The sequence below is a fragment of the Hyaena hyaena genome, unplaced genomic scaffold, assembly GCF_003009895.1.
Source record: "Hyaena hyaena isolate Hyena2069 unplaced genomic scaffold, ASM300989v1 scaffold_103, whole genome shotgun sequence".
Lineage (NCBI taxonomy): Eukaryota > Metazoa > Chordata > Mammalia > Carnivora > Hyaenidae > Hyaena > Hyaena hyaena.
Window position 1 is genome coordinate 3371810 of NW_024080735.1, and position 17750 is coordinate 3389559.

General features: G+C 44.2%; 1 protein-coding gene across 8 annotated transcripts in view; it reads right to left on the reverse strand.

Annotated features, from left to right (window-relative positions):
• CDC42BPA (CDC42 binding protein kinase alpha) overlaps positions 1-17750 on the reverse strand; it is a 292087-nt gene that overhangs the window by 198605 nt on the left and 75732 nt on the right. The gene's annotated exons all lie outside the window — the stretch shown is intronic.

A 17750-nucleotide genomic window follows, 5' to 3' on the forward strand; every position in this document is an offset into this window, starting at 1 on the left:
CCTTCCTGTCTGGGCCGTCCGCCCTTCGTCCCACGCTTAATGGCCTGGCGGCCGACTTCACAGGACACAGACCCTTCACATCCCCTCGCGCCGCCTCTGTGTGTATCCACATTTCCACGTATCCTGACTCCTCTTCCTTTTGAAGCCAGGAAAGACATGTCCCCACCACTTTCGAGGCTCACAGTACCATCTGAGGTCTTGATCCCCAGACCTTCTCTTCCTTCTTAACCTTGTTCTGGTGAAACTTTCTTTCCAGACTTCAAGCCCCTTTCTTCTGCTTCCTGAATAGCAATGGATAAACATTTCCAAGACCCTCTCCCATCCAAAACCAAGAAAATGAAACAAGAAACTTACTGCCAAACTACCTTCCCCTCAAGAAGCTGATACCACACCCCTTTTCCAGAAGGCACCATTTCTCCACAAAGCACATTTTTATAGAGGAGCATGTGCTTGCTTCCTCACTTGCTCACCGTTTATCTGCTTCTCAGCCTCTTTCAATCACTAATTTCAGCCGAGTTTCTATTTCACTCCACTGGTCCCAAATTATTCTCTCAAAGATCAATAATGATCTTCTACTTTGCAAATACAATATATTCTCAATTCTCATCTGTTTCCCCCTTTCTTCATCACTGTTGACCATCAGTACACTCTCCTTTTTCTTTTACTCGGTCAATGCTCCCCCAGGACCCCTACTCCATCTTTTCCTGTCCCCTCCCCTTCCTGACCGTATAACTGCTCCAAATGCCCCAGCTAACACCTATGTGCTCATGTCTCTTAAATCCTGATCTCCTAATATCTATACCCGTATTTCTAGGTGCCTACTAGTCATCTCTAAATGCTCAGCAAAGATCTTAAATTTAACAAGTCAAAAACCCATATACCAGGCTCATTTACTAAGGCGCACACCCAAATCATTCATGACTTCCACCCGTAACTCGTCTCTGCCATCCATGTGACTTCTTTCCGATCTGTCTCTCCTACCCACCCTTCTCTCCCACCACCACCGGCCTGGTTCACCACCACCACCACCACCACCCCCTGCCTCATTATCTCATCTAGAAAATGATAAATCAGATCCTTTTTGACCACCTGACTATATGCCAGACATGATGCTTACTGCCAAGAATACAAAGGTAAAAAAAAGAGCTCTTGCCCTCAAAAATCTCACAGTTCAATGTGGGAACATACCAGAACAATCACAGCACAACTCGGAAAAGGTAAAAACAAGGTCCTACATGAAAGCACAGAAGACAGATTCCTGACCCAGAAGGGGAGAGTAGGGAAGAGAGTTGATATGCGAATACATGTTAAAGTTCATTGGAAGAGGTGACTGACGCCTGTGTCCCACAACACACCCCAGAAAAGGGGACCAAAGGGTCTGATCGGAGGGAGGGGGTTTTGTGAAGTGGGTACAGATGAGCAAGGCACAGAAGCCAGAAATAATCTGTGTGCGGGACAGAGGTGAGATATTTGGAGACAAGAAGCCAGAAATAATCTGTGTGGGGGACAGAGGTGAGATGTTTGGGGACAAGAAGCCATTTTCCTTCCTAGGCAAGGTTTTCCTTCCAGCAGGGAGGAGCAAGAAATAAGGGTGAGGGATCCAAATAAGGGAAGAGCTCATGTGCTGCGTTAATCAACCAGAACCTTAAAATACGAATAACAGAGAACCACTCTCCAGAGCTGGGATTAGCTTGATCATGTTCACAGCTCGATGGAGAATGGTTCTGAGGCAGGGAAAGAAAAAGATTACAGCCATGGCTGAGGTGAAAGATACCGACGTCCCGACTGGGGGAAGAGAGGAAGAAATTCAAGAAATACTGAGAATATGAAAGTTGGTGATTCATCAGATGTGGGACCGGAGAGGGCAAATCCAGGCTCTCCGTGTCTCTGGACTCTTCTCTCTCCAATTCTTCCTCAGCACCATCACCAGGACTATCCTTTTCCCTGCTGACTCTCACTACTCCACTTACCACCCTTTGACAGCCCCTCATTCCTACAGAGTGGAGCTCCGTAGCACAGCACAATCACTCACATTCAAGTGACCTTCCCATCCTCGGCTCGCTCCCCAACCACTCTATATCCAGTCACAAAATTCCCACCTGCTCCATGAACTAAAAAAAAAAATGAACTTCAATATAATGAAAAAAAATCCCAGTTTAACTATCCATGAAGAGAAACAACATTAGAAAGAAATGCCCAAAAAGTTTAGAAGCAGATCTCAATGCCACGTGCCTTTTTCCTCTTGCTAAGGAGACGGTGGCTCTAACCAGAGGCACAAAAGGTATTGGGATGACAGCACATGACTAATAAGTATGATTTTCATTAGTCAAAACAGAGAAGCATGAAAGAAGAAAGAACTTCATTTTTCTGCTTTTAATCGAATAAGGATGATTATTATCTTCAAAAGCACGGTGCTGGGTACTCAGGATAATGAATCAAGAAATTCGACCCCTGCCCTCACTTGTGGTCATCCAGAGAAGACAAACATGAAGCCCAGAAAGAAGAAAGTTCTAGGTGTCAGGAAGCAACTGTACAGGGGCTGTCAGCTTCCCCGTGAGAAAGATGAAGGTATCTGACATCTTTATTCCCCTTTTTATAAGCACATCCCACCCACTAAGTTCATTCTCCCATTCCGCTCCTCTGTGGACTGCATTCTGCCATCCAGTCCTTCTCTGACTTCCAAATATGGACTGATCTCAAAGAAGCAATAGGCGATAAGGAAATGTGTTTTGTTCGACAGGAAGGACCTCTGTTTTCTCTGAAAGCACACTATCCATTAAAGGTGGCCTTAAATATAATGCATTAGTCATTTCGAAGTATCTGGAGGAAGGGTATCAAAAGAGAGGCGTGTACGGGCCAAGTTGCTAGCCTCTACTTCCTTATCCTGTAAAATTTACCCTGCTACTTTTTCTTTCGAGTGCTCAAGTCTGAGTGAATGGAAGTGGAATGCTTTCTACCCCAAAAGCAAGAAAGGCTCTATCATCTCTCCTGGAGTTGAGAGGCAACTGGTGAAAAACAAAGATGAGTTAGTTCCCCTCCCCTTCTGTCCAAATCACAACTCAGGTGGATTCAGACTCCAGACTTGCTCTCTAGCTAGAGGCCGGAAGGCTCGTATCTCATCGCTCAGTGTTCTGCTAGCAAATGAGTCTGTAAGGTGCACTGGAAACATCAGTTTAACTACCTGGACAAACATTGAGTCTATTTCAGGATCCAAGAGTTACATTTGGGGGAAGGTAGCTGGAAGTCTCTAGTTTGGCTCCAAGCTCATGTCCGAATCCCTTTTAATAGGGGATCTGGATTACTCTGAACCTGCCTTGGCTCCAATGTACTGGTTAAAACTCAGAGGCAGAGAGAAGACAGGAAGTAGAAACTCCCCTCCCTGTACAGGTGCCACTACCTTATAGCCCAGAAATCAAAAGTACCAAGCACACCCACGATCTACAGTACTGGGACTGGAGACATTCGCGAATGATACACAGAAGCAGGAACAGGGAGGATTTGGGGTTCCTAAAAAACGGAAGCACCTGGGGCGCCTGGGTGGCTCAGTCGGTTGGGTGCCCGACCTTGGCTCAGGTCATGATCTCATGATTTGTGGGTTTGGGCGCTGTGTCGGGCTCTGTGCTGACAGCTCAGAGCCTGGAGCCTGCTTTGGATTCTGTGTCTCCCTCTCTGTCTGCCCCTTGCTCGCTCATGCTCTGTCTCCCTTTCAAAAATTAAATAATTTAAAATAATTAAATAAAAAAATTTTTTAATGGAAGCACTCAAGGGTAATATAAAGAACCTCACCTGTGACGATTAGCCAAATAATATTCAGTTATTGAAAAGATATGAGCCAGGAACACAGACTTTGGTTAATGTTTTTTTTTTAAGTTTGTTTATTTTGGGGGGAAGTCATGTGTGAGGAGGGGCAGAGAGAGACAGACAGAGAGACAGACAGACTGACTCCCAAGCAGGTTCCACACTGTCAGTGTAGAGTCTGACTCAGGGCTCCAACTCACAAACCATGAGATCATGACCTGAGCTGAAATCAAGAGTTGGTGCTTAACTGACTGCGCCACCCAGGCGCCCCACTAATGTTTTCTTTCTAAAGTTAATACTTTGATAGTATTTCTCAGATGGGGAATGAGGGATTCTCCTTTATTTCATCCCCACCCTGGAGCTCACAAAATGACAGAAAATGTAAGTTGTCAAAAGAAATAAAACTGTAACAACATTAGAAAGAGCAACATCAGCTGATGAAATACTTTAAAGAATTTCTAAGATCTAGGATGAGTAAAACGGGGTTACATAGACAAGAATGGAGAAACATGGCCCACACTTCACTGCAGAAGAAAATTAATGCACAGTTACTAGCAAATTACGTAGACAGTTAAAGACCAAAATCAAGGAGCTTACAGGGTAAAGAGAGCTCACATGGAAATCACCAGTGTAACTGCACATTTTATTATTTCTGGTGGAAGATATAACTGTATACTTAAATGGGAATAAAACAGGGGCACCTGGGTGGTTCAGTCGGTTGAGCATCTGACTTTGGCTCAGGTCATGATCTCACAATCTGTGGGTTCAAGCCCCGTGTCGGGCTCTGTGCTGACAGCTCAGAGCCTGGAGCTGCTTCGGATTCTGTGTCTCCTCTCTCTCTGCCCCTCCCCAGCTTGTGCTCTGTCTCTTTCTCTCAAAATAAAAGACATAATTTTTTTTAATTTTAAAAAAAAGAACAAAATAATAAATGAACAGGAAACTATAAGAAACAAGGTAATCTGGTAAAGTAGCTGGTAACAAATGTAACACAAATAAAGTAGTATATATAAACAGCTTCCATACTTCAAGAAAAAAGAGGAAATAGCAGAAAATATGCCACCAGTAGAACCAAAGAAACAAAACCCAGTATTAACAGAATAAGAAATGAACAAAAAGTGTATAAAAATGACCCATCTTTCTTCTCTGAAATTATAAATCATATTATAATCCCAAAGAGGATTAGGGACCAATTCTCCTTTAATTAATCTATAAATTTTTATCGCCCCAATGAAAACAGTAGACAAATTGAATCTTATATAGAAAAGCAGCCCTTCTATTCCAGGTGGTATGGAAGGTGACACAGCTCAAAGGAGCTTCCTGAACATCCCAGATGTAAGAAACCATGCAAACAACCTTGAACGCATTTCAGAGGTGGGATGAAAGAAGTGGGCGTGGCCTCGGGACTAAGCTCCTCTAAGAAACTGCAGGGAAAGCAAGCATGGCCGCTGGCATCCCGGAGCTTCCTGCCAAACCCTGGAGACTGAACTGGCAGTTTGGGACCTGGAAAGCCGGAGGAGCTAGGAAATAAGGCCTCGCCGTCATCAAAGGGGAATCATCAAACAGGAAGCCGGACCTAGGAGGTGGATGACAATGGTCACAGGACGCAAGGTCCATACAAAGGGACATGAACTGCACGTCTATGCACCACGGTGTCCGTGCGCCCCAGCAGGGAAAAAGGATGCTCAGTTGCGGAGTGTTGTGCTCATCATCAACTGGGCTGAGTTTGTCATTCACATCTTTTGTTCCTTACTAACCATTGTCAACTTGTCAACATGTCCCATCAGTAAATCGGTGTGTTAAGATCTCCTCCTATGGAGGAGTGTCAGCTGAAGTGTCAGGCGGCAGCTCAGGTCATGATCTCCCGTTCAAGAGCTCAAGCCCTGCATCGGACTTCGGATTCTGTGTCTCCTCTCTCTCTGCCCACCCCCCTCACTGCTCGTGCTGTCTCTGTCTCTCCCCCTCTTCTGTCTAATGTTTAAATTAACATTTTTTAAAAATCTCCTACTATGAAATTCATATGTGTGTCCTTTGAGTTCTGTCCAATTTTGCTCTATATACATAAAAAGCCATTACTTGAGCGATACAAAGCTATAATCGATGTGGTAAATATTGAACATTTGGTGTCTGTCCTTAGTTCCTGGTACACAGTTCCTAAACCTCTGGAATCTGTGGAGAGAGTGGGCTGTCTTCTGTATGTTAATGAGCTGACTGGTGGCTGGGGTCCCTTGGTAGCTTCCGTACAGGGGCTGGTGGCCAGGAAGACGAACTAAAAGGGGATTAAAAGCTTTTAAGTTTCAGCCCCAGCCCCAACCTCCAGAGAAGGGGGCAGGTGCTGGAGGCTGAGTTGTTGACGGCCAATGATTTCATCAATCATGCCTATGTAACGTAGTCTTCTCAAAACCCCCTAAATGATGGGGTTCTGGGAGCTTCCGGGTTGCTGAACACGTCGAGGTGCCGGGAGAGTGGCGCACAGACAGGGCACGGAGGTGCCACACGCCTCCTCCACACCTAACCCTGTGCCTCTCTTCCACTTAGCTGTCCCTGTATCCTTTACACTTTTTTACATGTTTTTATTATTTTATTGAGGGGGGATTAGAGGAGGGTCAGAGAGAGAGAGGGGGGGACACAGAATCTGAAGCAGGCTCCAGGCTCTGAGCTGTCAGCACAGAGCCCGACACGGGGCTTGAACTCACAGACTGTTGAGATCATGACCTGAGCTGAAACAGGACACTTAACTGACTGAGCCCCCCAGGCGCCCCTCCTGTATCCTTTGATACTAAACCAGTGATACTCTGGAAAGTCCTTCTAGCACATTGTTTTCGACTGGTGGAAACCCCCAATTTTTACAGCTGGCTGGTGAGAAGAAGTCCTCGTGGCCCAGGACTTCCCAGTGGCGTCTTGGGGGACTGAGCTCTAACTTGTGGGACCTGCTGCTAACTCCAGGTAGGCAGGGTCAGAATCGAATCGCTGGACATCCAGCTGGTGTCCAAACACTTGGAGAACTGGATGATGTAAGAAAAAGAAAACCACATATTTGCTATTAGAAGTGTTGTGAGTGGGTCGCCTGCGTGGCTCAGTCGGTTAAGTGCCCGACTCCTGGTTTCAATTTTGGCTCCAGGCACGGTCCCAGAGCTGTGGGATCAAGCCCCATGTTGGGCTCCCAGCTGAACTTGAAACCTGCTTAAGATTCTCTATCTCTCTCTCTCTCCCCCCTTCCCCCCTCCCGCTCATCACGTACTCTGTCTAAACTAAAATTTTAAAAAAATATTTTAATTAAAATTTTAAAAAAAGTGCTGTGAGTAAAAAACTGCTAAATGGTTACATGTCTATTTTCCTCAGGTATGATCTGTTAGCATCTTTTTCTTTATATGCAGTTGGAGAATTACTTCTTGACGTTGTTTAATGCTGAGAGAGAGAGAGAGAGAGAGAGACTGAGAGTGGGGGAGGGGTACAGAGAGAGGGAGACACAGAATCTGAAGCAGGCTCCAGGCTCTGAGCTGTCAGCACAGAGCCTGATGCAGGGCTCGAACCCACAGACAGTGAGATCATGACCTGAGCCAAAGTCAGCGCTCAACCGACTGAGCCACTACAATATTTTCGGTCACTGACTATCCTAAGATTACAATTTACAGTAGCACCTCCCTGGCAATGACTAGGTCTTAGAACACATTAAATCCATTTCCCCACCTCCTAGCCACTGGGTATCGCTGTCATGTAACCTAAATGTTCACATCTGCATACCCCATCACGCATTATTCTGTTTTACAACAGTCATCAAAAGACACATTTACCCTTTCTGAAGCTCTCCATCCCTTCCTATACTTCCGGGCTTTATCTAGGATCATTTTCCTTCTGCCTTAAGATTCCCTTTAGTATTTCCGTTAGTGTAAGTCTACTGAGGACAGATTTTCTGTTCTCTGTCTAAAACATCTTTATTTTGCCTTCATTTATGAAAAATTGAGATGTAATTCATATACCATACAATTCACCCTATGAAAGTGTACAATTCACTAGTTTTCAGTATAATCACAAAGGTGTACCATCATCACCACTATCTAATGCCAGAATGTTTTCATCACTCCCCCAAACCGCCCCCCCCCCCAGAAGCAAGCATGCCCCACCCCCCTCCCATCAGCCCCTGACAGCCATTAACCTACTTTCAGTCTCTATGGATTTGCCTATTCTGGGTATTTCACACAAATGGAATCATATAATATGGGGCTGTTTGCATCTCATTAGTTTTACTCAGCGTGATTTCAAAGTTCACTCCTGTAGTAGCTGCTACCAGTATTCCAGTCCCTGTGGCTGAATAATAGCCCATTGGGTGGATATGTGTATCGCCCATTAGCTGACAGACATTTGGGCTCCCATGTTTGGGCTCTTCTGACTAAGGCTCCTATGCACGTTCACATACAGGGTTTTGTGGGTGTGTTTGCATTCTGACCTCTTGGGTGTGTATCTAGGAATAGAATTGCTGGATTGAATGGGTGTTTTTAACTTTTTTAATGTTTATTTTGAGAGAGAGAGAGAGAGAGAGAGAGAGAGAGAGCGCCAGCCAGGAAGGGGCAGAGAGTGGGAGAGAGAGGATCCCAGGCAGGCTCTGCGCTGTCAGAGCCTGATGCGGGGCTCGAACTCATGAACCGTGAGATCATGACCTGAGCTGAAATCGAGAGTCAGTCACGTAACTGACTGAGCCACCCAGGCACCCCTGAATGCATGTTTTCTAAAGCAGGTGCACATTTTACACTCCCACCAGCAACATACAAGACTTCCAATGTCTCCACATCCTCACCAACACCTGTTACGGTCTTTCTAATCACAGCCATGTTGGTGGGCGAGAAGTGGTAGATCACTGCAGTTTTGACTTGTGTTTCCCAAGCAACTAACAATGTGGGGCATCTTTTCACTCACTTACTGGTCATTCATTTATCTTCTTTGGAGAAACGTCTATTGAAATCATTTGACAATTTTTAGTTAGGTTATTTGCATTTTTACTGCTGAGTTGTAAACGTTCTTTATACTAGACCTGTATCAGATTTTCTCCCATTCTGTGGACTGGCTTTTCACTTTCCCAGTAGCATTTTTTAGAAGCACATTTTTTATTTTGATGAAATCTAATTTATCTATCTTTTCTGTGGAGCTTGTGGTTTTGGTGTATGCTTAAGAAACCATTGCCCAACCCAAGGTCACTAAAATCTATATGTATGTTTCCTTCTAGGAGTTACAGAGTTTTGAGTCTTCGGTCTAGTCTAAGTCTCTGATCGATTTTGAGTTCATTTTACAGATTGTGTCAGGTAAGGTCCAGGTTCATTCTTTTGCTTGTGCATCTCCAGGGACTCCTGTAACATTTGTTGAAAAGACTTTTTTTTTTAATACCCTTGAATGTTCTTGGTACCCCTGTCAAAAATCAACTGACCAAGGGCGCCTGGCTGGCTTGGTCAACAGAGTGTGTGACTCGTGATTTTGAGGTCGTGAGTTCAAGCCCCACCTTGGGGGTAGAGATTACTTAATAAATAAAAGTTTAAAAAAAAAAAAAAAAACAAGGAAGGAGAGGAAGGAAGGAATCAACTGACCGTAGATGTATACGTTTATTTCTGGGCTTTGAATTATATTCCATTGATCCGTATGGGATCCGGAAGCCAGGACCACACTGCCTTGATTACCAGTACTAAAATCAGAAGTGAGAGTCCTCCCACGTTGTTCCTTTCCAAAATCATTTTGATTATTCTGGGCCCTGTGCATTTCTACATAAATTTAAAATAAACCTGTCAATCTCTTTTTTTTTTAAAGGTTTATTTCTGAGAGAGGGAGCATGATGGAGGGAGGAGCAGAGAGAGAGGGGGACAGAGGATCCAAGCAGGCTCCACACTCTCAGTACAGAGCCCGACACAGGGCTCCAACTCACCAACCGTGAGATCACGACCTGAGTTGAAGTCACATGCTCAACTGACTGAGCTCCCCCCGCAGGTGCCCCCGCAGGTGCCCCATAAAATCAATCTGTCAATTTCTACACAAAAGGTGGCTTGGGTTTGTACAGGAATTACACTGAAGCTGTACACCAATTCGGGGAGAAATGTCATCTTAACAATTAGACATCTTCCAACCTGTGAGTACAGATCTTCAATTTGTCTAGGTCTTCTTTAATTGCTCTCAACATTTTATAGTTTTGCATTCATCTAAAAATAAATATTCTTGTTGGGTATGGAATCACAGGTTGACAAGTTTGCTTCTTTGAGCAGTTTTAACATTTCCATTTACCTTCCACTTCTATCATTTCCCTTGTGAACTGTCTCACTGCTTTTTGGAAATCACATGTCCTCCTTCTGCTAACTGTTATGAAAAACTTCTCTTTATATTTGGTTTTCCTTAGTTTAACTATTATATATGCCTGGGTGTACTGTGTGCTGAGAAGTATTTATCCCGTCATGGAGTCGGATGAATTCTTGAATCTACGTATAGATTTCTGTTCTGAGCTATAGCTTTGAAAAGCTCTCAAAAATTATCTCTTCAGATACTGTTTCTGTCCCATTTTCTCTCTTGTCTCCTTCTGGAACTATAAATACATACATGTTAAGTTTTTCACTGTGTCTAATAGGAATCCTAATTTATTTTTTAATTTTCTGTCCTTTTTTTTTTCCTTTCCATACCTCACCCCAGATATTTTCTACTGACCTGGTTTCCAGTCCACTAATCCTCTCTTCAGTTTTCTGTGGTTGCTACGAAAACTACTGAGTTTTAATTTAAACCACTGTACGTTTTCTTTCTACCCTAGGGTCAGATCCCCTTAACACAACCCAGGAGTCGTTACAACAGAGTTTCCGTCTTAGAGGGGCTGGCCCATTTCCGTTTGTCCTTCCATCTAAGGGGTGTAACCTTTAAGGAACCCCAATTAAATACCTAGAAAATTAACAGAGTCCTCGTCTTTACTGAGACCTAATCTCTGATTTCTGTTTGCCCTACTGAGAGGTTTCTCAAAGTTTTCTTTAACTTCTCTGCCTCCAACTGAAAGGTCGGAGCTAAATGCTAGGGATTCATAGCTCAACGAACCTACTTCTCTGACTCATCATCGCCCCTGTGTCCTTACCGATTTTATAGCTCTACACTTGCAGATACATTTACAGTCTAATCAAATTGTCCAGTTGTTCTCAGCAGCAGAGGTGGTGATATATGTGGGTCACAATCAGAATCAGAAGTTCCGTGTGGATTATGCAGTGTGTCAAATTCCTCAAAACATTCTACAGGATTGTGGTTGGCATTTCATAGAGTTTATAGATTGGTCTAGAGAGAATGGACATATTTACAAATATGTTATACCATGTCTGAACATAGTCTGTTTTTCAGGCCTTTTTATCATACTCTGTAAAAGGGTTGTAAAAAGGGTTACTCCATGTAAATCTTGGCCATTGTTATATCCTAGATATTTGTTTTTATTATTGTAAATGGTATCTTATACCATCATTTCTTCTAGCTGATTTTTTTTTTTTTTTTTTTTGAGAGAGAGAGAGAGAGAGAACATGAGCAAGGGAGAAGGGCTGAAGGACAGGGAGAAAACCCCAAGCAGGCTCTGCACCATCAGCACATAGCCCAATGCAGGGCTTGAACTCCTAAAATGTGAGGTTGTGACCTGAGCCAAAATCAAAAGTCAGACGCTCAAATGACTGAGCCACCCAGGCGCCCCTTTCTAGTTGATGATTTTGAGTACAGAGGAATTCTTTTCTTTGTAAAATGAGCTTTTATTTGAGAAATAGTACATTATCTTATTAATACATATATTTTGCCTACTGGTTCTGTAGATTTTTAACTGTAGGTTATCTATAGATAGAGATTAAATCTCTTCCCTTCCAATCCTGTTACCTCATTTCTTTTCTTAACGTCCTGGCCGGGAACCCCAGTAACATGAAAAGCGGTAGCAGTGCTGACCACAGTTGTCTTACTCCTGATCCTAAGTGGCATGCACCTGAACGTGTTCCATTTGAAGTTTGCTTTAGGTTTTAGCACATGTCCTTCATCAAATTAAAGACATTCCCTTTATTATTTTGAGTTTTTATAACACGTATGTATTAACTTAATGCCTTTTTTTAGGTTGACTTATTTACTGAGAGAGGGGGAGAGAGAGAGAGACAGAGAGAGAGAATCCCAAGCAGGCTTTTCACTGTCAGCCCAGAGCCCAGACATGGGACCATGACCCGAGCTGAAACCAAGAATCAGACATCCAACTGAGCCACCCAGGCGGCCCTTAATGCTTTTATCTAAAAGTGAAACAATCATGAGCCATGATCCAACAATTTTTAAGTATGTTAACTTTTTTTAAAGAACCAGTTTGGGGGTGTGATACTACTACTCTCTACTTAACAGATTTCCAGCATTTTATTGTTTCTTTCCTTCCTGTTTACTCTGTGATTCTTTTTCCAACTTCCTGAATTAAAATTTGGCTGATTGATTATGGTATTAGTTTGCTCAGGTTGCCTTAACAAGGTATCACAGACTGGGTAGCTTAAACAACAGAAACGTATTTTCTCTTACAGCTCTGGAGAATGAGAAGTCCAAGATCAAGGTGACAGGGGCGGTTACTTCCCAGTGTCATGAAGGATCTAGTCCAGACCTTGCTCCTTGGCTTGACGTGGCCGCCTCGCCCCTGTATCTTCTCATCATCTTCCCTCTGCCCAGGGCTCTGTCCAGACTTCCCCTTCTTATAAGGAGAGCTGCGCAGCTACAGTGGGGCCCATACTAATGGCCTCATTTTAATGAAATTACCTCCATAAAGACTCCTCGATTTCCAGACAGTCATATTCTGAGGTCCTGGAGGTGGGGATTTCCACATATGAATGCTTTTGAGGGCTTTTGAGGGCTGGGGGAGAGAGCCACAATTCAGCCCACAGCAGTTTCCTGTTTCCTGGTAAATGTATTATAAGCTATAAATCTAAATTTTTCACAAGTTTTGAAATGCAGCACCCATTCATATCCACTTATTTTGAAATTTCCCTTATGATCTATACTTTTAAGTACACAAATATATGGGTCATTTTTAGCTGATATTAATTTCTCATTTTATTTCATTAAAGTCAGAGATACTGGTCTGTAGAACACTGACATTTTCTGGAAGTTACCGAGGCACTCCTTCTCGTCTAGAACATTGGAAAGTTTAAGAATGATCTGTATGTGCTGGAAAAGAATGTGTATTCTCTGTTGGATATGGAATTCTTTATGTATCTGTTAGGTTCATGATAAACATGTCACTAAAATATTTTGCATCTCGTCCCAGTGGCAATAAAGGTGGACGTGGGCTGATGGGAAGCAGTCCCAGGACCGGACGCAATAACTGCAGGTGCGGGGTCTCCACGGCCTCAGCGAATCCAGAATCCGGATCCCACAGCCTAGTGGTCCCAACCATCCTTTTATGGCCGGTGGTGCTTCCTACTGAAGCAGACCCGTTCTGCACCCCTGCTGGGGAACTGTTCGGCCTCCACGACAGGGACATCCGCTAACAGACTGGGGCTGCGTCGAAGAGTGAGGTCAGCTAAGGAAACAAGTCTGTCTAAAACCCTGCGCTACCCAGAAATGGCGGCCAAACTATCTCAACACCACAGACGTCATCAACAGAATTCCTGTGTCCCTTCCTGGTTGGCTGGACCATGAAAACCCTTTCTCACCAGGTGGGCATCCACACTCACAAGAATGCCAACGTGGAGACAGATGCCCCTCCCCCCCGAAAACTGGTCCTCTGCTGTGCAGTCTGGGGATGACCGCCCGGGGCCTTCCTTCTGGAGCCTGGGACTCTTGTACAAAGAAAGGCCTGGTCTCTGATGGCCTCGGTATAAGGCCCACGTGGGCTACAAACCTCCACCCCCGCCCCCCATGTGAGCACTATCTCAGTCACCAGCGGAGGGAGATGGAGACACTCCCAAGTGCAGCGAGCTCTGTGAGCCCTGCTACACTCCTTCCCCAGAGGGAGCAGTCAGGCCACTGGTGTCTACGAGAAGGGCCCAGCAGAGGGAGCCCGCCCCGTGCACAAGGACACGCGCCGGCCAGATCTGGAGTTCAACTGGTCACCAGCAAAATAAAGGGAGGCCATGCCAACGACATCCTGGACTGGGGAGCAGAGAAAGCCACCCCCACTGGGGTCACTCCCCGACATCTGGGAGGCGGGGAATGGCAGCTGCTCTTCAAATTCTCTGAGCAGAGGCCGCTGTGAAATCAATCAGCGACTGTGGCAGGAATCTCGGGGACTGATTAGTACCACAAAAATGCGGTGGCCTGCCGGGGCCTGGTTTTGCTGTTTGGTTTTGGGTTGTTATAAGACCGGGGTAAGGAGAGCATGGCCTAGGAGCTCCTTTTACTCTTTCAGTTCAGGTAAGACTGAAGAGTTCAGATGGAGGCTGGTGTGCTTCGGGGACCTGAGAGACTGGACCAGGCCACGCCCTGCGTGCACTATTGAAGATGATCTTTCCGGAGTTCAACAGAGCGCCCTTACCTAGGGAAAACTCCAGACAGATCCTGGCTCCATGCGGCCTCTGCCGGGGATGGACCCTCACGCGGGCCGGGCAGCCAGCCCTTTCAGCTTCCTAATAAGGACCTGTGCGCAGACTAGTGCCTGCGCTCCAGATCCCGCCACAACCAACGTCCAAATTCTCCCCGGGGGCCTCTCCAGGGAGCAAAACTGAGGCACCTGCAGGGTGTGACTCCAGGTTTTCCAAAGGGATGGGAAAGGAAATTCCTGACAGTGATTTCAATTCCTACATATATTCAGTACCTCTTACTACACAGTTACTTTCTAGATTTGAAATAAGAGGAAAGACGACAGCCCTTTAAATGAGGAAAGGTCGGGGGTGCCTGTTAAGTGTTTGACTGCAGCTCAGGTCATGATCTCACAGTTCATGGGTCCAAGCCCCGCACTGGGCTCTGCGCTGACAGGTCGGAGCCTGGAGCCTGCTTCTGATTCTGTGTCTCTCCCCCTCTCTCTCTGCCCCTCCCCGACTCACATGTGCACATATGCTCTCTCTCTCTCCCTCCCACCCCAAAAATAAGTTAAAAAATTAAAAAAAATTAAAAAGTAAAAAAATAAATAAGGAAAGACACTTTGTCCGGGAGTCTCTACATCTGTTGACCCCTCCACTGTGGATACCCTCTCTTCTTTTCTGTGCATGTCGGAGGTTTTTTTAAACAGAAGGTTCATTTGCGATGAACCTGGTCACGTGAGTGAACAATTCCGACAGCGGCGAGAACTGCTGCGCTAGCTGCGGAACGTAAGTCCCAACAAAAGCGCTTGAACAAAACAAAAGTAGGTGGGTCCCCACTGGATACAGATTTGACTGCCTCTAATCCCCTCGTGAAACTAGTCTGGGAGAAGCCAGTTTGTTTAAATCTCACTGCTTTACTCTACCAACTGCTTTTAGCACAGGATGGAATAAATATGCAACTAAAAAGTTCCACCTTCAAAAAATCGAGACTTCTAGTCTTGACCTGTCAATTTCTGAGAAGGGAGTTAAAAGCTCTATTCTAAACTACTGCAAGCTTCTGGATTCCCTTATGCAAATTTTATCGGTCGTTACGGTATATATTTTAAAGCTAATTTGTTAGATGAACACATATTCCACGATTATTATAGCTTCTTTTAAAAGTGATTTTAGAACATGTATAACCGGTTCTCACATATATACGGAAAACAAAACAGAAGAGTCCAACACAATCATAAAGTGAACGACGTATACCTAAAACCAAGATCAAGAAACAACACTACCCACGCGTCGCCCACCCCCACTACACACCGTTATCCTGACTTCTGTGACACAATCAAACCATCCGCATTCTTTCCTGTGTGGCCTCCACCAACTCTGCATCTTGTCAGCTTCAAAACAAGGTTACTCTAGCCTCATGAGTTGGGCGGTGATCCCTCTTTTTCGGACATTTGGGGAAGTTTAGATGTAGAATTACTTCTTCCTCGCGTTACTCACAGAACTGACCGTCATTCACCCCAACCTGGCAGACTTTGTAATGACTCTTTAAACAGGTGGTAAGTTCAAAATGGACTCATTACTCACTACATAGGTAGTGGCCTCGCAAATCAAAACACAAATGATTCCACTTGGGTGTCCCTCCTGCTACAGTGAGTGTCCCTGGCGTCCCTGTAAAATGCTACTTTACGATAAGACAAGTATGGATCTTAATATTTTAACGAAAAAACTTGTTTTTAACAAAAAAATAGCATCCCTTATCTATGATCCTGCGTCCTGTTTTAGTCACTTACAGCACCTCCTAGCGCCCTCCGCGCAGGGCAGTGGCCACTCTGTACTGTGGCTGCGGGGTGCCAGGGTGTGGATAAACCGTCATTTATTCGACCTACTGTGGACACTTGGGCCGTATGTGTCTTATCTTTTACACTTGAACATTTGATCCACTTGTCGTCTGTCCTCATCTAGAACAGGAGTCCCTTCCAGTCGGCTGTCCTGTGGTCTCCAGACACGCCTTCAGGACTCTAACTGGAGACGTTGCCGTTAGCAAGTAGTAACTTACTGTGTAGGTTTGAGCCTATTTCTGGACTTCACATGCTATTTCCTGAGGCTTCATCACATTTTTAATATACAGGAGGTCTGTCACTGCTCCAATTTTCAGGAGTTTTTCTGTTTAGTTTAGTTTTTTTTTTTTAAATTTATTTTGAGAGAGAAAGAGCACGCAAGCAGGGGAGGGGCAGAGAGAAGGAGGGAGAGTATCCCAAACAGGCTCTGTGCCGTCAGCAAGGAAACCACTGCGGGGCTCGATCCTATGAACCGTGAGATCACAGACCTGGGTTGAAATCAAGAGTCGGATGCTTAACTGACTGAGCCACCTAGGAGATCCTGTTTTCTGTTGATTCTTAATTATTTTCTTGTATAAATTAAAGAATCAGTCTAGTAATTAGTATATGTATTGGAATTATTTAATCTGTTAACTTATAAATAATGAACATTTTTATGATGTGGCAATCGTATTTTTCTCTTCCGTTATTTTCCAACTGTGGTTGGTTATACATATAAAGGCTCATGATTTGTGTAGATGTGTAATTATTTTTGAATTAACCCTTTAATTTATAGTAGCTTTCAGCATTATCTTGGAGCTTTTAGATATATTTTTTAGATCTATTTTTTAGATCTATAATAATATATTCGCAAACTGATGTTCTAAAACTCGTCCTTTTCAATTCTTATGCCCAAGTGATAAGGGCTTTTTGGCAAACACTATACGTGTGTCTGGGTCATTCCAATTCATTTGTGTTTGACTCTAGTTATGGGTGATTTAGGTGATTCTGCTTTCTGGTTTATGTGATAGCGGAAAGGTAGAAGAAAGAGAGCAAAATTATCACCAAGAAAACTGACACAGATGTTTCTGTAATGAATAAGAACTCTGCAATACTTCTTAAAAGATGCTAAATTCTTTGAGTGGGAAAAAGATCTGTACTCAAGAAAAAACACTATGAAAATAATGTAAAGATGTCTGGCAAAGGAGTCCACGGAGAGTTCAAAAGAGAACCTTAAAAAATATTCAAGGAACCCCAAAAATGGAGGGTGAGAGCAAGAGAGGAACAAGGAAGAGGCAAACAGAAAACAAAAAAAATGACATACTTCTAGAACATACTTATAAATATTCATTCAAATGGTCTAAACCAGGCTTCAACCAACCATGGCCTCGAGGTCAACTACATTCCAATACCTGTTTTATAAACACAGGTTTATGTGAATAGGGTCAAATCCGTTCAGGTACAAACTGCCTAGGGCTGTGCTCGCATGACAGTGACAGAGCAGGGTACCGGACCACACGGACTGTGCAATCTGAAATGCTCACTGTCTGGCAGTCCACAGAAAAAGTCTACTGCCCCACAGCCTAAAAAGCCTAAGTGCAGAAATCAGCTGAATGTGTAAAAAGTGCAAAACCGGACTCTATATGGTCCAGAAGAGATTCACTTTATATACAGATGCAGA